This window comes from Myotis brandtii, unplaced genomic scaffold, assembly GCF_000412655.1.
Source record: "Myotis brandtii unplaced genomic scaffold, ASM41265v1 scaffold1418, whole genome shotgun sequence".
Classification (NCBI taxonomy): domain Eukaryota; kingdom Metazoa; phylum Chordata; class Mammalia; order Chiroptera; family Vespertilionidae; genus Myotis; species Myotis brandtii.
Window position 1 is genome coordinate 131,913 of NW_005355071.1, and position 19,830 is coordinate 151,742.

At 48.8% G+C, this 19,830-nt stretch overlaps 1 protein-coding gene across 4 annotated transcripts in view; it reads left to right on the forward strand.

The window, feature by feature from the left end:
• The first annotated feature begins 218 nt into the window (after positions 1-218).
• The window catches only part of STARD8 (StAR-related lipid transfer (START) domain containing 8), a 31,769-nt gene continuing 12,157 nt past the window's right edge, over positions 219-19,830 (forward strand). For 3 of the 4 annotated variants that reach the window (XM_014535281.1, XM_005860859.2, XM_014535280.1), the window contains exon 1: positions 219-425. The gene's annotated coding sequence lies outside the window, so the exon portion shown is untranslated. Of the gene's footprint in view, positions 426-10,836; positions 10,901-19,830 lie in introns of those variants that run through there. The other variant, XM_014535279.1, reaches the window with a different exon arrangement.

The window sequence follows — 19,830 nt, forward strand, 5'->3', positions numbered from 1 at the left end:
CCGCTAGCGCCCTGACCCCCACTTCCCGCCGTGCCCCCATTGGTGTGACCTGAGGAAGAGGCAGGGGTGAGGGGATTGGAGGAACTGGAAGGCAGAGACCCGCCCACCACAATTTGTACGACTTTCTGAGGAGTCTGGTAGGCCGGACTGCACCCTCATTGGTCGAGGGACCTATACTTGGGCGGGGCGTCCCTACTGCCCTACTCGCTGCAGCTCCCTCCCCACCTGCGTGGAGAGTGGCCTCGGGTTGACAACAGCTAAGCAGCCAAGGCAGCTGCTTCTCTGGCTGGCACCTTTACCCGCGCCGGACCCCAGGCTCTGCGCGTGCCCAGGACGGAGCAGTCCCGCCTGCGCTGGTTTCCTGCTCGCTGGCGCTGGCGACTGTCTCTGAGTCTCAGACCCTAGGCAGTGGACGCGGCCTCCTGGTAGGAGTTGGGGCGCGACCCACACAGGGGAAGCGAGCCAAGCCACTTTCACCCTTGGAATTTGGGGTCGGAATCGCCTAAATTGGGGGACCTCCTGAGCCTGCCGGCCGCGCTTCTCCCAGGGAAGCCCCACGAGTGGGGTGGTGGAAGACGGCTGCCCGCCCGTTATTCCAGGGCTGGCCTGTGGCCATGGTTCTGGGGTTTCCGAAGGGGGCTGGAGCTGGGGGGTGGGGGTGGGGACTCCTGTCTCTGAACCCGATCATGCGGCTTCTCCTACCCTCTCCTCTTTCCTCTATTTTTTTGAGGGCATTTCCAGGAAGCCCCTGGTCGGGCACTATGGGCTTTCCCTTGGCCAGTGCCTTCCCTTCTGAGAAACGCCCTGGACTTTCCTGGTCTTAGGGTAGCTGCAGGGATCAAGCGAAAACCTTTGGATAAATTGCATCTTTCAGGGTTCAGTTTCCTCATGAAGTTCAAAATGGTTTTGGATTAGAGAAATCCTGAGCCTTTTAGTAGAAGTTTTGGGGATTTCCGAATTAGAGAGTCTGGTGTTCTCTTAATTTCTCTTCTCCCAAAGACTCTTTAAAGTTGAGCACTGAATTATGACTCAGGAAACTGGGGTTCAACCACTAATTCATGTGACCTTAGGAGAGTCATGCAATTTGTGTGTGCCACGGTGTTTTCAACTGCAATTCAGGTGGTTCACTGATTAGATTTTGGGATCTAAAGGGCCAGTCTCTTCAGCCCTGACATTTCATTACTTGGTGCATGGGTACAGGGTCCTAACTGGCAGGTAAAAAGTTGTCTCTGAGATGCCTGTGGTAAGAGGAGTATGCAGATGGAAAGCTTTGTGGTGATTATGTAGCTAAGCCAGCTAGAAACTAGCTGTGGTGGGGAGAGTGAACAGCCAGACTGAAGGTGAAGAAGGGTGGAGCCAACACAGACCTCCACCCCCACCCCTGCCCCAGAGGTTGGGCTGGAGGGCTCTGACTTGTCTCCTTCCCACTAGAAGCACCCAGGTCTTCAGACCAGAGAAGAGGGTGATGAATCACTCCCAGGGCTATTTTCAAACCCTGACTCCTATTGTGGGACCTGTTCCCATTCCCACTCTAGAGTTTGTTGTTCCCACCCACCATCTGTCTTATTGCTTTCTGAATTTCCCCTTCACTTTCATCTTCCTGGGATGGAGGAAGACAATTCTAGTCTGGGTATTGAGAAGGCAGGCAGCCCAAGGGCACAGAAGGTGGTGGCTGCAGGTGGTTTCTGAGTGGTTGATGGAGCAAGTGGGAAAGGTGTGATGGGATTGATGATCTTGGGAGCAGGGCATTCTTTCACCCTAAAGCTACGTCTACCATATTGCTGGACATTCTGGGATGGTTTTTGTTTTGGGGATTTGGCCTTTGTCCAACTGTGTTCTGGCTTTGGGATTTGAGATTTCTGCTACCTGGGCCTCTGTAATTAAGGCTAGAAAACACCATGTGGACAGAGTTTGTTTGGTCTCCCCTATTTGCTTGCCTTCTTATCACTCCTTAAGTGGCTCTTGGAGAATTATGCTAACCCTCTCTGTGTGTCTGTGGCTCCCCTCCCTAATATGGAGGGAAAAGGCTGTTGGGAGATGACATCCGGAGGTGCTTAGAGCAAGAAGAGGTGCTGAAGGTGTAAAAGGGCCTATGTACCCTGTGTGCGTGTTGAGAGTGAGGCTTCCCTGTTAAAGCACAAACCTTCTGAGTTTGAGCAGAGGAACAAAGAAAGTGGCACACAGATGCCCTAACTTTTACCCTCTCTCTCTTCCTAAAGTTTTACAATTTAATTCTTAGGGCTACTGAAAGAACAAAGGACTCCTGGAGCCTAGGTATAGGGATAGCAGCAGTGACAGGAAAGCAAGAAGGTCCCAAGAGAGGAGCAGTTAAAGTCCCTGATCAGGATGCTATTGCAGCTGCTGGTGCTTTTCTGCTAGGAGATTCCTGGAGCTCCCTGTTGCAGCAATGGGAAGTTCAAATTCAATGATGGTAGGCTTAACAAAGGCAGGCTTGTGCCTCTACCTTCTTGGGGAAGGTGGAGTGAGGAGTCTCTGGCCGAAAGAAGGAGTTGCCTCTGACTTAAATAGAATAGGGAGAACTTTTCCCTTAGTTTCTCAGTTTGGGTAGAAAGAGTGTCATAACCCTGGTCTTTGGGAGGTTGTTATCAGGTAAAATAGAGATTGGTAATCTCAGAGATGCAACGGTTTTAGGAGGGGAAGTGTAAACTCCTCCACCCTGCAACCCTAAACAGAGTAGTTGAACATAGGGTTGGGCACACAGTTGTTGTGTCAAGTGTTTATGAAGGCTCTATTCATCTGTGACTTAGGGTCTTGGTGTGTGTGTGTGTCAGGGGGTGGGGGGTGGGGGCGGGTACTGGTAAACTTGAATCAGTGGATTGGAAGCCATAGTCTGAAGTGCTGTGTTTGTATTCTGAGTCTCTTCTTGCCCAGTCCTCCACCTTGGGAACTTGCATGCTGACTGTTGCTGTACCTATTACTTCAACTGGCAGGGGCAGTAGAACTGGATGCTAAGTTCCTTGGGGGTCCAGGGTGGTATGCAGCAAAGAACAGGGTATCCAGGCTTTGCCACTCTGCTTGACCTCTCAGAGTCTTGGTTTTCTCCCCACTTTTTCCACTTCACTAAATTAACTGAGGTGATCCATAACTACAGAGTGCTGTACAAATGATTAAATCCAGGCTTATTGCTCAGTTTTTTTAAGAACATAGAATGTAACCCCACCTTCAGAGAATCTACCATCTAGTTTGGAAGTTAGTAGCATAAATAATACACGACATGTCAGGTCCTTACCTTGGAGAGGGCTTTTAAAATTTATTATAAACTAGAGGCCTGGTGCATGAAATTCATACATGGGTGGGGTCCCCGCCTCCCTGCCTCCCCGCATCTTACTTCCCTTGCTGGCCCTGTCTGCCGCCACCCACCCCTGGTTCCCCGTTGCCCAGGGCCCAGCCCTGATCAGGTGATCGGAACCTGCCAGCTGGGGCGGGGGGTGGGGGGCACCAGGAGGTTGGCTGGCAGGCCTATGGGCTGGGGACAACTCCTGGTTGAGCATCTGCCCCCTGGTGGTCAGTGAATGTCATAGTGACTGGTATTCTGGTCATTCTGTCATAATGGTCGCTTAGGCTTTTATATATATAGATAATTTCAAACAAATATAAGAGTAGAGATGGTTGTTAGTGTACTAAGACACCATGTACTCATCACCCAACTTCAACAGCCATTAGCTTGTGGCCAATCTTGCCCTAATTACACCTCCATCTTTCTTGTTATTTTGAAATAAATCCCAGACACCTCAATTTATCCATAAATAGTTCAATATGTAGCTCTAAAAGAAAGGGACTCAGAAAATACAGCTATGGAACCACTATCACAACAAAAAGTCTCTTAATACACCACATATCCTGTCAGTTTTCATATTTCCAGTAGTTTAGGAGGACATTTTGCCCTGGTAGGCCTGACCAGGGAGAGAGTGCTTTTGATTAAGGGAAAGGTGACTGACAGAGGCAGTGATATTTGGGCTGAACCTTGGAAGAGAGGCTCAGGAAAGGTTTGAGCTGGAGGGATTATGGAGTTCTAGTCCTCATTTTACAGTGTATCCTCCCTGTTTCTGGGGCTCCAGCTCTGAGGCTTGTGGAGGCTTCTTGTGGAAACTCTGTACCTGGTTTTCTACTGGTACATGGGAGAGTTTTCACTCTCTCCCTTGCCTTCCCAGTTCCAGGCCATCCAGGAGCTCGAGGTCAACAGGCCTGGGAGAATTCTTGGGAAGCTGCTCTCCTCCCAGCCCCTCCCCTGTGCTTGGCCCATGAGGCCAGTTTGGAGCAAAACAGGATGCATTCAGGATGAGCGCCTTTCCCAATTTGTCATCTAATCGCGATGGCCCAGCTTGGAGCTTCCTCTCTCATTCATGATAAAACCCCTCACTGTCTCGCTTTTCCCTCCCACTCTAGCAAGGGTGTGCTGACTTCCTCCATATCCGGACCAGCCCTCCTCCACCCTCATGTGAGGCTGAGGGACAACTTCCCTCATCCAGGCCTCTCTTTCCACTGCCCCAGAGCAGGCTGTGAGAGGGACTGAAAGACCCCACAAGTGTTCTCCCTGTTTGCAGCCTCCTGCTCTTGGGCTGTCCTTGGGAAAGGAGTGGCTCCTTTCCAACAATCCTGGGGTCCTGCCACTGCTTGGTTAATTATTGAGCCACATAATAACAACCTTGGAAAGTCACCTCTTGGGGATGGCCATTAACCAATTCCTTGTCCACGCTTCGCCTTAAAGGGACACCATCCTGAACCCTCACCTTCCCCCAAGGGAGCTTTAACAAACATTCAGTAAGTGGGAACTTCTGGGGCCAATTGAACTTCTGCCCCACTGTCTTCACTTGGGCAAACAGAAGTAATAATTCACATTGCTTCAAGGACACACATTCACCTTAGGTGATAAGGGAATTGAGTTAATAGGGATTCAGATGGGTGGTGGGGTAAGGGGTTTTTTTAGGCATCAGATTTAGAGGGGAGTAAGGATGTTTCTAGGAGCAGTTGATGCCCTGACCTCAGTTTAAAAGTCTAAAAGGCAAGAAGGGTCTATGATTACTTGGGGTGAGATAGGGCCATATGTGTGTCTGTTTTCAGCACAGCTGTGGGTCCCTCCACACCAGCCTGGGATGTCAGCTGTCAGCCACACTGCTAGCTGCCGAGCTGGAAGAGGCAGCCTTCCTCAGAGAGCCTGTATCTTGACAAGCAGAAGGAGTTGGGAAGGGTCAGGCTATGTCCCAGGTTCATTTTAGAAAGCTGTAGACCAGGGGTAGGGAACCTTTTTTCTGCCAAGGGCCATTTGGATATTTATAACATTCGAGGGTCATACAAAATTATCAACTTAAAAATTAGCCTGCTATAATTGGTCAAACATTTAATTAACTTACCCCTAATGCCTTGGCAGGGCCAGACCAAATGATTTCGTGGGCCATTTACGGCCCATGAGCCAGACATTCCCCACCCCTGCTCTAGACCACAAGACATTTACTGCAGTTTCAGTGAGAAGAAAAGGGATCAACATTTTGTGAACCCTGCAGGCCTCACCATAGAGTCAGGAAACCTGGCTTCTAGGTGTGCCTCTCCATAGCTACCTCTCCATCATTGGCTTTAGAGAAGACTTTTGCTTTCCCTGGGCCTCAGTGTCTACATCTTTAAAATGGGAAGGACAGGTGGCATAGACTTAGTGGTCTCTCAGGCTCCCTTTCAGCTATGAAAATGTGTTCCCGGTCAAGACCCTTTTCTTATCCACAGGCAAAGGTGAGCTGGCTTCAAATTCTGCCAGGTCCAGCCACTAAATATCCTCAGCTGGCTGCTAGTTTGGGCTTGCCAAGTCTCACACTGCCACAGCTTGGGTTTTCCTTGAGCATGGACTTTCCTGCAGTTTGAGCTCTAGCCCCTCCCCATGTTTGTGTCTGTCCTAGCTGGCCACCCTCTGACCCATTCAGCTGCAAGTTAATGAGTGACCTGCTTGCTGTGGGTAGTACCAGCCCAAGGTGCTGCTGGGATCCCAGGACTCTGTGGGAACAGGCTGAGGGCTTAGTCAGCTCTAGTCACCTTTACACTTTCTCCCATGGTGCTCCAGAGGTAGGAAGCAGAACTTCCTTTAGAGGGCCTTTAGAGGGCACTTGGTCCAACTCTTCTTCTGAAGCTGGGGTCTTCCTGCCAAGTACTTGTGCAGTTCCTGTTCACCCTAGTAGTGCAATGTTTCAAGAGAGTTGCTTTCATCCATGGAATGTCCAAAAGATTTATTTTATGCTGAACTGAACTCTGTCTCTCTATGACTTCTACCCCTGTGCCCTGGCTCTTCTCCCTGAGTCCACCTAGAGTCCTAGACCCTGTCTGCTCTCTCTGACCTTCAGAGATCTGAGGAAAGAATCCTAGTCCCCCTTCGTCCTCTCCAGGCCAAACAGCCTCAGCTCTTACAGGTGCTCCTCCAGGGACCTGGGACCAGTCCTCTTCCCAGCCCCATTACTGTCCTCTGCACATGCTACTGTTTGTCGCCCTTGGGGTGGGAAATGGGGGTCTAGAAGTGCCTCACTCTCCTCTTTATTTCTAGCCTGCATTTTCCCAGAAGAGTTCTGCATGATCTTTTCCTGAACTACAGAATCCTGGGTCCAGACACCTCCTACAGCTCTCTCTGATTTGTTCATCATTCAAGTCCAGCCAGTTCCCGTGACTGGGAAGCCTTTCAAGGGAACAGTCACCTTCTCATGCCCCATAGCACAGAGCAGTCCTGGTGAGAGGAGGCACCCACCTTGATGAGTTGACTGCAGTGTACTATGTGAGGGCTGCCAGTGTATACCACTTTCCTGCCACTTGCTTTCGTCTCTTGAGCTGGTGGGGGTGGGGGAAAAGAGATATTTTAAGAAGCATTGAAGACAGAAATGAGTATGAGCCATGCCCACAGAGGAGCCTAGAAGGGTGACTCAGACAGGGAGAAACACCAACTCAGCCATTCCTCTTCTAGCAGTCAGTGATGATGACAATGATGGATTCTCCCATGTCTTTAATGTTTCCAAGGCACTTTAACTTCCATGATCCCATTCTGTTCTCAGAGCAGCCCAGTAAGATAGACAGTGTGATCCCCCTAGTGTGACTCTGGATGATCTCTACCTGAAGCCCAGGAAGGGGGAAGGGCGTGGTTTTCAGGAAGGGAGGATTTTGAACCCAGGTCTCCTGACACTCAGTCTTCCCTGTTTTCCTCAAACCACACCCCACAGCAAAGGCAGCTGGGGCTGACTCTGCAGCTTCCCCACCACAGAGGAACCTCTGTACAGGCTGAAACTCTGTTCCCATGGTTGAGGGAGCAACCTCCAGAGGAGGTGGTCGAGGATTTTCTGTTCTTTATCTGGGCTGGGTTGTCTAAGGTGTGAGATAGGCACTTGCAGCCAGCTTTTTTGCTCCAGGCTGGCGAGGAGTAGGAAGTTTGGGAAGCCCTTGTCCCAGACATCTGGCCTGAGTGACCCCCACCTGAGTAGGACCTTCTAAATGGGAAAAAACAAAGAGGGGCATGTGGGAAAGGAGCCAGAGTGGAGCCGAAACAAATACATTCTGAGTTGTACACATGGCCCCTGGGTCAGGAGAGTGTCATGGTGAAGAGTGGATACAACGGTATATGCAACACTTTGTGACATTGGGCAAATTACTTAATGCCTGTGAACTTCCATTTTGTGAGCTATAAAATGGGGATATGTACCTACTTCATGGGGTTGTTCAGTATTAAAGCCAATAGTATGAACATAATTCTTATTATTGTTGTTTAGTAGTACTTTCTGCCACCTCATCACTTTGCTGTGTTTCCCTTAAATTGGGATGTGCAGTGCTCAAACCTGCCACCTCCTGGGCATTGGCTCTGGACTTTTCTGTCATTTCAGATTCCACCTCCTCTAGAAAAGCTCTCCCTGGCCATGGTCAGCTACAGGGCTCCCTTCCTCTGGCCTCCTTTACTGGCATTTGTGACACTAGTCCCAATAAGAACACCAATAACAATAGTGAACTCTTCTAGGTTCTTGACACATTTGAAGTTACTTAACTCCCTTGACAATGCTGTAAGGTAGATGCTGCTCTTATCATCCCCATTTTACACATGAGGAAACTGACATAAGGAGAAATTAAATGAAGAAGTTGCCCAAGGTTACACAAGTAGGGAGTGATGGAGTTGGGATCAGCACCCAGGCAGACTGACCCCACTGCCCACACACTTAGCGACTATGCCATACCTCTCCTCTCCCTTTCCCAGATGCCTGGCCAGGAGGCAAGAGCTGAGCTTGAGTCTCCCTTGTGTCCCTGACTACTTATCATACCCACCAGAGATCAGTCACTCCTAGGCAGACAGTCCCCAGATCTTTGCCTGCCCCCTCCCCAGGTGGACAGATGGACAAGAAAGAAAACTCCAAGGTCTGGGTTTGATGAAGAACTGCATTAGGGTGAGAGAGTGTGTGCAGGAGGGAGATGGGGGATGGTTCTGACAGCAGTAGCAGGGTCACTTGATTAGTACCCTCCAGCACTGGAGGGTAGAGACCATGGTGCTGGGTGGCACCAGGAAAGAAGAGGCATTTTAATGAACAGTCTTGATAACCAGGTTGCATTATTTAGAAAGTATGGGTGGTAAGAGATAAGCAAGAGGCTTAGCTGGATTAATTTTTTTAATCCTATCAGCAGGTATGGCCCATGCTAGAATTGGGTATGTGGGTGGGGGGCTGGCTCTTGTGCAAAATCTGTAGCCCTTCCCACAATGTTTCCACCTCAGGGCCTTGGGTGCTATAAGCTTCAGGCTGTACCACCTGCCAACTCCATTGCTTTTGAGCTCATTCTCTGTTATCTTGTATCCAAACAAGTTCCAGCTACAAAGGACATCCCATCTTAGCCTCTGCCTCCCTGAGAAGGATGGGCCTGATAGCAGCTCTGGCCAAGTACTCCAGGGGACTTTGGCTTCCTCTCCACCCCCAGTTTCCAGATCTTGGTGCCAACATAGGGCCTGGCACCAAGTAGGTGCTCAGGTAATATTAATTGAATAAGTGCACAGCCAAGGGGAAATAGATTTGAGGGGAGATCCTCGGGAGGCTGACATGGTAACAGATTAACAGGAGGGCTCTGAAAATTTAGGTGGGTTCCTAGCCCCATCTGTAGTCCAATAAATGCCACTTGACCTTTTATAGTTTCAATTTTCCCACTTGTGCAGTAGGCCTACTTTGGACAGGGCTGTTGTATGGACCAAAAGAAATGTGGGATGACTGACTGCTTTCTCCACTGATGGGAATTTACTTCAGGCTAAGAGGTCATACTGTAAAAATCCTGGTACATGTTTTTTGTGTCTATGGCTTAGGCCATTTCCCCTGTTTAATGAGGAGGATTCTAACTTGGTGGCTCCGACTCTGGAGCCAGGCTGCCTAGATTTGCATCTTGCTTTACCACTTCTTAGCTGCTGATCTTGGACAAGTAATTGTTATCTCTGGGCCTCAGTTTTCTCATCTGTCAAGTAGATTATCAGAGTGCTTATCTCACAGGGTGGTCATGAAGATTCAATTATATAATCCATATAAAAAGTAGTTAAAGAAACGCCTGGGAGATAACAATGACCTTTTGGCTATTATTATTATCTCATTTTATACTTGCAAAAACCTCATGTTGTTGGTACTATGATCATATCACAATTTTACAGATGAGAACCCGGAGGCATGAGAAGTTAAGTCTTGCCCAATACAATCTGGCATATAATAAGTATTCAATTAATATTAGTGTATATTATTAATTATATATAATTACATTCAGTGGCATAAATATTGTTATCAATAATAAGCATAGGTATAGCTAAGAAGTAGCAAAGGCAGGACGAAAAGTCATGTCTTCAGATTGCTAGCCTGTTATTCTTCCCACTATACCCCAAAACCTCTATGTTCTAAAGTCTTTAACATCAACAATGAGAGAGAATCATTGATCAGCTGCCTCCTGCACACCCCACACTGGGAACCGAGCCCACAACTTGGGCATGCGCCCTTGACCGGGATCGAACCTGGGACCTTTCAGTCCGCAGGTCGAAGCTCCATCCACCAAGCCAAACTGGCTAAAGCTCTTAGGTAGCCTTTTGGCCACCACTTGGAGTTCTGTTTCCCTTCACCCCACTATGGTCTGAGCTTGAATGTTGTTACGCCCTAGGCCCTTGCCTTCTCTTTGTGCTCAGCATCACAGCCCTCCTTTTATCTGACCACAGGGCTCAGGGGAGGGGTTGTGTCCATTGCTTTCAGAGGGAGAATAGGCCTGGGCTGAGGAGGCTACCTCTCTCAAGCTCATTTCCTTTGTGTCAGAGACAGTTTTCTCTGGATCTCAGGGTGGGGACAGGCTCCTTCAAGGCATTTCCTGTCCGGGAGTTTATATTTGGCTTTAGAAAAAGGAAAGGGAAGTAGGCAAGGCGGTGGGATGTAGAAGTGGTGGCACAGGGTCAAAACGGGTGAGCACCAAGACTGCAGGCCAAGGGAGGGAAGCAGGAGGTGGTGCGTGTCCCTTCTCTCAAGTAAGCTTCGATGTCCTACCAAAGCTTGGGATGGGAAAGCTCAGTGCTCTTTGAAGCCAGAATGTCCCCACCATCAGGAACAGTTTATTTTCTCTCTCACAGTTTTGGGCCTTGGTTCCTGGTCCTGTGATTACTGCCCTGGGGCAAGGTTCTGCCAGTTACCCAATGCGCTGAGTTGCAAGTGTGTGCTTAGTTCTGTGTCCTTGCTGTGTGGATACCAGAGAAGAGGGTGGAGTCAGAGGCCCACATACCCTATTTAGTTGGGAAGCAGAACTTCCTGTCTAGATGTTGCCAGAACATTCAGTAGCCCTTACCACACTGCAGTGAGGATTCTGAGACCAGTAGAACCGAGTGGAGTTGAGCTTTGGTTGAGTCGGAGAGACAGACACTTGTGCTTTTGAGAAGGTAATGGAAATGTGTTGGGGGCCACTTAATTTAACTTATCTTTCATGTGAAGGGATGTTTTGACTCCATCTTGATGAATAGTAGGAGTTTGCATATTCAAGTCAGTCTGGGTCCAGAGTGTGGAGAACCGCAAGTGCTAGGTAGATAGCAGTCTGATATATCCATCCTGGGCTGTGGGCTGTGGGGAACCCGTTAGGTTGAAGAATAGAAGAGTGGCCAGGTCAGAGCTGGACTCTTGGAAAAAGAAGCTTGACCTGTTGAAAGGAGAAGCTGGAGGCTGGGAACTTGGAGGATTGAAATAATCCAGGCATGAGAACCTAGAGCACGGTTGGGTATGGAAAACCGTGACCATTTGATGGAAAAGTTGATAGAACTTGGTGACTAAATACATGAGCAGAAAGAGAACAGATCAGGATGACTGGGCGTTTAAGCCTAGATGTTTGCTGCCTTTGGAAGCAGGAAATCAGAAGTGCTGGCTTAGGAGGGAAAGATAAATTTAGTCTTGGTCCCCACTGAGGACTCTCACTTGATTCTCCTAAAAGAGAATGTGCAGGGGAAGAACAGCTCCCCACACTGAGCCAGCTACTGCCAATCATATCTACCTCTGTTCCACGTCTAGAATTTGGTAAATGGCCATTATTAGATGGGGAAACAGACTTAGACAGAAATAGTAGCTTTCCCAAGGTTACCCAAGAAGTTCCTAGTGGAATTAAAACCAGAATGTAGTTCTCCTGACCTTAAATCCAATAGTCTTCCATACCACAGTGGAGAACAGTTACCACTGGTCTAACATCTGCCCCAGACTGGTTAGGTTGGCATCTCTTGTCTCCAGGTTGGGGACTGAAAGTGATGGAATAGTACATGGCTTATTAAAACACCTGTTTTTTCCTTGTCACCGTGATCTGGTAAGAACACTTGGGGGTAGGATCCCCTGGGGGCAAGAAAGCTAATGAGAGACTGCTGCAGAACAGGTGCCAGCTTTGACCTTCACTGTCACAGGAAAGCCCTAGGAGGGGCAGGAATTTCAGCTGTCTGCTTTGGCCCTGTTGTATCTAGTGCTAGCCTAGGTGACCACAGGCCTGGCTCACTCTAGACCCAGATTTTCAAGCAGTCCCAGCAAGCCAGAGGTCTGCTTTAGCTACAGGGCTATTGTGACCCTCCCTTATGACCCTCTCTACAGCTGCATATGGAGCTCAGGCCACAGCTTCATGGGGGGCACAATTGATGGTTCCTTATGTAACTTCCATAATTATAAAAACTTTAAACTAGAGCTGCTACCTCTCCCTGGCTAACCCTGCAAAGTGCCCATAGTGCCCAAAGACAAGGGATCTCCAATGAATATTGAGTCCATTCTTTGCCTCACCCCACAAGCCATTCCCAAGGTGGGATGGGGCTGCCTGGGGGTGCCTGAGGCCCCCAGGTAAGGTCTCATACTTCAGGTTTGGAAGTGAACATTTTTTTGGTTGCAGGGGCTGTCTTGTGTATTGTAGAATTTTAGCAACATCCATGGCCTCTACTCAATAGATGCTAGTTGCACCCCTCCCCAGTTGTGATGATCAAAAATGTCTCCAGATATTGCCAAAGGTCTCCTGGGGGTAATTGTCCCTGGTTGGAGAATCTCTGTGGCCCTGTAGCCTTGGCCATGGAGTGTTGAGGATAGAGGGATATTAGAATGGAGAGCCACACATGTAAACCTGCCGCTGGCCGGCAAGAAGATTCAGTGGCTTCCTTTTGTTGCTACCCAGCCCCACAGTACTGTACCCTTTTGGGCCTTTTGCCACATTGGTGCCTCAGTTGTGACAGGGATACTTGAAAGTGTTGTTTGTGAGGCCCCAGGAGCTGGCATCTAGCTGTAGCTCCATCTAAGATGGGGGTCGGCCTCTGAACAGGTGTAGTAGGAGCCCCAAGTACTGCCCATCAACCCAACAAGCTGGAGGCCAGCCATTGTCTAGTACTGCCAATCTAGGCCGCTTGAAATCCAGCAGCCCTTGCTGTGGTGCTCCTCCTGTGAGGTTTGGAATGTGGGATGAGATCTATTTTGGTCTTGTCTCCCTTCCTTCCTCCGTCTCCCTCCCCTGTAAGAATCTATTAGAGTTGTGATTCCAGCTAAGAGTAGTAGAAGCAGGAAGAGACAAGAATGCACCCGATCTTCCATGGACAGGGTATTGCAGACCACTCTGAATGTCTACTCCAGGGTTGGGAGGGGAAGTCTTGGCAGTCTTGGAATCCATGACAGCTTTTAGTATGGGCTCTTTTGAAGGCTTCTCTCCCTTGGTCCCCCAAAGAGAGAGGTGGAATAGCCAAGTTGTAGTATCTTTGCCAGGGTCACTGCCATCCTAGAGGGCCCCTTGTGCAAATTCAAATGAAGCACCATCCAAGGCTTGAGGATGGGTGGGCATACTTCTTGTGGCCTAGGCGCCTTAATGTATCCTTATGGGAGGGTGAAAGGGGTTAATCATATACACTTGAGGCCAAGTGAATGGAAGCCCTCGGCCAAAAGTCCAGCACCTCCTTAAACAGGTCCCTCTCTAGGAGTGGGGATGGGCAAAGGAAACAGGCCTTGCATCAACCAAGAGAAATGATCTGAAAAGCTACTTGTCAGGACGTAGCAATTGCCAGGTGCAACGGCAGGGCCTGGAGTGGTAGGTAGCCCCTCTGCCTACCTTTGGTACCAGCTTGGCCTCACAGAGCCCACCTTGAGAACTTGGGTTTTCACATAGATGGTGGCAATACAGGCTTCTCTTCAGCACTTTAGAATACTGGCTTTCCTCCCGCACTCACTGAAGGTGGGAGAGGTCATGCTGATAACAGATCTTGCTTTGGAGACAGTCATCCTGCCATCAGGGCCATGGAGGAGATGCCTTTCCAGATAAGGAACTAAGTACTGTAAAGGAAACCAACACATTGGTTGGAAGATGCCTTATGGAGCAGGTCAGCTGTTTGAAAAAATTACCTTCACAAACACCCACAGACCTACCAGTTCCTGTTCTACCATATGCATTCACATTACTGCTCATTGCTCTCTCCTGCTCCTGTACTCAACCATAGAGAGAACATGGACCAGTGATTAGAATGGCCTGAGCCTGGCCTCTGGCTAGAATCTTTCCAGAGACCTATGCTATAGCTTTTTAGCTGGCCACATCTGTTTAGGGCAATGGTTCTCTATCTTGGTTGCACTTTAGAGTCACCTGGAGAACTCTCAAAAACAAACAAAAAACAAATCGCGTCCTCAGAGATTCTAATTTATTTGGCCATGACTGGTGCTCAGGCACTGGCATTTTTAAAAACTCGCCAGATTAGCATGACTGGAGTGATTCAGTTGGTTGGAGTGTCGTCCTGTGCACCATAAGGTTGCCAGTTCGATCCCTGGTCAGGGCGAGTATAGAAGGCAACCGTATCTCTCTCTTATATCAATGTTTCTCTCCCTCCTTCCTTCCCTCCCTTCCTCCCATTCTCTAAGCATATCCTCAGGTGAGCACAAAAAACAAATAAATAAAGATGATAATGTTCAGCCTGAGTTCAAACAAAGACACTTTGATCTGGGCCCCCATGACATCCACCCATTGCTTGTCCTGGGCCCTGTGTCTTGCTTGGTCCCTAGACCTGAGATGGACTTTGGGTTGGGAGGGGAGCAGGCTGAACCAGGGTCTGGGAAGCTCTCTCACAGCCCACTGAGTGACCACAAGGCATAAGGATGCAAGTTTCCCAATAATGGTGTGAAGAAGGTACAGTTGGTGAGGCCTGGCTTCCCAAAGCTTAGTTGCCCACTGCTTTTGCTTTTCCTCCTAGCTTTCTCTCTCACTTCTTTACAACTAGGACAAAATCAGAATGGAGCCTTTAAGACCATGTGAATACAAAGTTCAAGTAGTTCTAACAAAGGAAGCCCTTTCTAATGATAGCTTTCATATAGATACTTTCAAAACCATATAGAACCTGACCGCATCCAGATTAACCAGGAAGGTAGGCAGGAAAGTTATTATCCCTCACTGTGTAGATTTGAAAATGAAAGCTTAGAGAATGACAAAAGTTGCTTAAGATGACTTTGGCAGCAAGTATGGGAGTGGCTTAATTGGAAAAATCTTTTTTTTCCAACTCAGTTATCATGTTGGGCATTATTGCATTTATTCCAGGGGAATGTTGCTGCCGTTCTCCTGGGTGCATAAACTCGGCCCTTATAGAGCGCAGCCCAAGATCAGAAGTCCTGCTTTTCTCCTCATTGTATCCTTCTCTGCACAGAAAAAGTGCTCTGTGCTAAGAGGACCCCTGGTATGTGGCCTGTGAAAGTGTAGGTGCAGATACCATCACTGACCTCGAAAAGCATCTGCTTCTGCTCAGCTGGTCCTTATTTGATGCTCCTTTCAGGAGACTTGTGACTGTGGCCCTGAGGCCAGATTTGACTCTAGAGCTCTCTAGTATGCCTTTCCCCCATTTTTTTTTTTTTGGCTCGATTCAGCTGGGCTCCTCCACAGGGGGAGAGTTTGGGCTTAAATCTCGATGGAATCCAGCTTGTGCCAACTGGTGCCATCCCTGACCTGTCCTGGCATATCAGCCTAGTCTTGGCCAGAGCACAGCTTGTATGATATAGAGCAGGGGTGGGGGAACCTTTTTTCTGCGAAGGGCCATTTGGATATTTGTAACACCATTCGTGGGCCAGACAAAATTATCAACCTAAAAATCAGCCTGGTATATTTGGTCAAATATTTAATTAACTCACCACTAATACGTTGGCAGGACCAGACCAAATGATTTTGGGGGCCTTATATGGTCCTTGGGCCAGACGTTCACCACCCCTGCCCTAGGGGAAGAAACAAACCCTAAGTTGTTTGAGCTATTGTTCATCAAGTTTCTGTTACTCCCAACTAAATATCACCTCCAATTGATAATCCTCATACAAATAAATACTTCCTTGATTTCTCTCTCAACACATACCATCTTCTTCCTTCATAGCACTTATACTTTATAATTATTTGTTTGTTTGACTAATGGCTTAAACTTCTCACTAGTCTATAAGCTCCGTAAAGTCTAGGTCTTGTTCTCCTTTGCTCACTGCCGTATTCCCAGCCACCATGGCTTTGTCCAGAAGAACATCCGGAAGGTCTCCTGGAAGGTCTCCTGGAAGGTCTCCCAGTCTAATTAGCATATTACCCTTTTATTAGTATAGATTCTCAGGCCGTACAAAGTTATCAACTTAAAAATTAGCCTGCTATATTTGGCCAAACATTTAATTAATTCACCCCTAATACCTTGGCAGGGCCAGACCAAATGATTTTTCTGTACTTATACGGCCCACAGGCTGGATGTTCTCTACCCCTGATATGGAGGCTGAAACTACTGGAATCTGCACATCTGGACACAGGCAGGACCAAGAGCCACAGGCAGACATTTCTACATTATTATTCTCAGCCTGCCCCGTGTCACTCTCCCTGCCAGGCACATAAGGCAATCCTCAGTCTGGGCCACCTGGGCCCCAGCTCCAGGTGAATTGATTCTGGGCAGGTTGGCCAGGTGGAGGGATGAAGGCAAAACACCTTAGCTCAGCCCTTAATCCCTGACTGCTCATCTGGGAGGGGGCTTTAGGGCCTTCCAGCTCTCCATGGGGTGGTATGTTGTCAGGGAGCCAATGTCTCTGACATCCTGTTGGGGCAATAACTTATTACATTCTCCAGATTCCTGCCAGGGAAGGCTGCTGGGGATTCAGGCTAGAGTCCTGCTTCGGACTTCTTGGCTCCTTTGTCTTTTTGAGCTATTGTGAAACTTCTGCCTCAGAATCTCACTTTCCTGAGCCATTTGGCTCCAATTCTGAGAGTGATATGGATGCTGCCATTTTCTAGACCCAGAAGCGAACTCTAGCTGGGCCTCTTTCTCCCCTTTCCTCTTTTTCCTTGGGAGGCTTGGTGGGGAGGGAACTTATTTGTTGAGTGCTTGGCACTACATGTCAGGGATATTTTTCTGTCCAATATTTTATTGAATGCTCTTATTTTGCCAAGGAGGAAACTGAGTTTAAGCAACTTGCCCAATGTCAGAGAGCTACTGACTGACAGCTCTGAGATTTAAACTCAAGCTTGTCACTCCACTAGACCAGAAGGGACAGAAAACAAGTTTGAGGGTTTGGAGTTGGTTCCTTTGAGTCTAAGCCCCTTGTATACCTGGCATCTGAGGGCAAGTATACATAATACCATGGAGAAGAGTGATGGACATGGAATTTGAAAATCAGGGTCATAGTCTCAGTAATGACACTTAACACTGTGTGACTTGGAAAAGTCCCCTGGGCCTCAGCATGCTCCATACTGTAGCTTTTTTAAAATACTGATTTGGAGAGTTCCACCATAGACCAATAAAATCAGCCTTTGGGGATGGGACCTTGGGGAATTGGTGTTTTTTTTTTAAATATGTTTTATTGATTTTTTTACAGAGAGGAAGTGAGAGGGATAGAGAGTTAGAAACATCAATGAGAGAGAATCACCGATCAGCTGCCTCCTGCCCCCCCCCCCCCACCGGGGATGTGCCCGCAACCAAGGTACATACCCCTGCCGGGAATCGAACCCGGGATCCTTCAGTCCACAGGCCGATGCTCCATCCACTGAGCCAAACTGGTTAGGGTGGGAATTGGTATTTTTAAAACTTCTTAGTTGATTCTAATGTGCATACAAGGATGAGAATCCCTGAGCTAAGTGATTTAGGTCAGCGCTTCTCAAAATTTAATGTGCTGCAAATCACCTGAGGATCTAGTTCAATGGAGATCCAGTTCAGTGAGCTTGGCCCCAGTGTGTCTAACATGCTCCCAGGTTGATGCTGCTGCTGCTGGTCCTGGGACCACACTTTGAATAGCAGGGGCTAGAGGGCCCTAAGTATGAATGAAACAATTTGGCACTCACCTGAATGAGCTGATCTCCTTCCCACCAACCCTGGTTAGGGCCACTGCCTAGCATTAGGAGAGCAGGCAGCCCACCACTCTCCCATGGACCCTATGGCTCAGGCAGATATAGGACTTGATCACTGTGCTCTGCCTCCCTGCTTAGGCTTAGGGAGGAGCACAAGAATAATGGATAGGTGGATGCCTCTCTCCTCCCTTCTCTTTTTGTTCTGCCTCAAACCATGAGTGATAAGGGGCTGTAGTGGACTTCAAGTGTGTGACATGCATGACTATCCCTAGGGATTGGCTCCCTGACTTGGGTGGCCATTCAGACTCATGGTCCTTTAGGTGTCACTATTTCCTTCTATGCTCACCTTTCTGGAATCTCCGATCTGGTCCCTCCTTTGGCACCTCCTCTTTGTCTTAATGACAGGAAAGTAGAGCTGGCTGCTGGGAGGGCCTCTGAGGACAGGGAAGGCCCTTCTCTTGGGTGTGTGGCAGGAGTAAGAGATTAGGTGGTGGTTGCAGCAGTCGGCTCAGCTGTCCTAGTAGCAAAATCCTGTCCCTCAAATGCTCCCTGGGTGGGTGTGAAGTCCCTTCACACTGCTCTTACCACACCCCCCATCCTCCAGACCACCATCTACCTAGAGACCTGGAGCCTTTCCCAGGCCTGCATTGCCTTCTGCCAGAGGGCCTGAGGTAGTGCTAGCTGGGAACAAATGCTTTCCAGGATCTCTTGGAGATCCTGGTGATTCCTAGCTCTTCATCATAGGTTAGAGAGTTGCAGTAACAAGTAACATGCACATACACACGGATGCAGGTGCATACACAGACCAAGGGGCCTGCAGGGTGTGTATGCAAGCGCATAAGTCCACACCAATCCATGTGGATCATGGACATGAGCAAACTTGGATGCAGCTATACGCAGAGGCAGATACCAGGGTGCAACACCAGGTGCACACACTTGCAAAAATGCACAAGTGTGCAACCCCGCTCATCCCATTTTCCCCAGAAAGCACTCAGGGGCTGCAGAGCCTTCTTTTCTCCCCCTCATTAGTGTGTGACCCTTGAGGATCTTGTTAGTTTTTCTGACCAACTTCCACCTTCCCACACTCTTTCTTTCCTCCTCTACCCACACAGCATATCTGAAATACAGTTTTGTACTTTAAATTGTCAGTCCCGGTTGCAAGGTTCTCATCTTGGATTCTTTGTGGGAGGGCACTGCAGAGGAGAGCACTTGCTGCCTTGGAAAAACCCCACCAGTCTCCTTGGAGTTCCTTGGTCACAGGTACTAAGAAAATGTTGGAAATGGGGACAGGACTCGTGGCTAGAGCAGCTCTGCTGAGCCAGCAGCCCGCCTCATCCTCAATGCCAGGTAGGGACAAATAGCTGCCTGAGCACTCCCAGGGCTTCGCTGCTGGCACTCAGCCTACACTGGGCCAGTAGGGCCTCCTCTGTGGCTGCAGTCCAGCAGCATGTCTGCACTGAGGCTGGCAGGGTGTCCTGCTCAGTGCCAGGAACTCCCAGAGCAGAGGCAGGAGGCTGACCCGGCCATTGCCCTCCAAGACGCCCATAGGCCGGCACTGTGTCAGCATGACAGTCAGCACTGGGTTATGCTGCAAATAGACCAGTCTCAGGGGAGAGCTGGGGCAGTCCTGGGAGGCTCCCAGGGGAGAGAGAGCTGGAACTTGATGAGTGGTAGAGGAGGAAGAACACTGGGGCAGCCACCATGTCAGAAGAGGGAGCCCTGAGCTGGAGTCAGACTGAACTTGGACTCCAGCCCTGATATTGCTACCCTATCAACTGGGAAACTGTAGACGAGCCCTTCCTTTCTGAGCTGATTTTGAGATCCAAGAAATGGGGATAGTAAAAACTTCTTCACAGCTTCTTGTGTGTGTGTTCAGTGAGGTTTGGTTATGAAAGTGCTGGAGAATGTTAGATATGATGAGGAGAAAGAGACTAATGATTGGTGAACATTTCATCTCCCCAGCTAGACTAGGATGGTCTACCCAGGCCATAGAAGGGCATGGCTCCCTGAGAAAGAGGGTTGAAGACACAGCTGTGCCTCTCCCTTCCA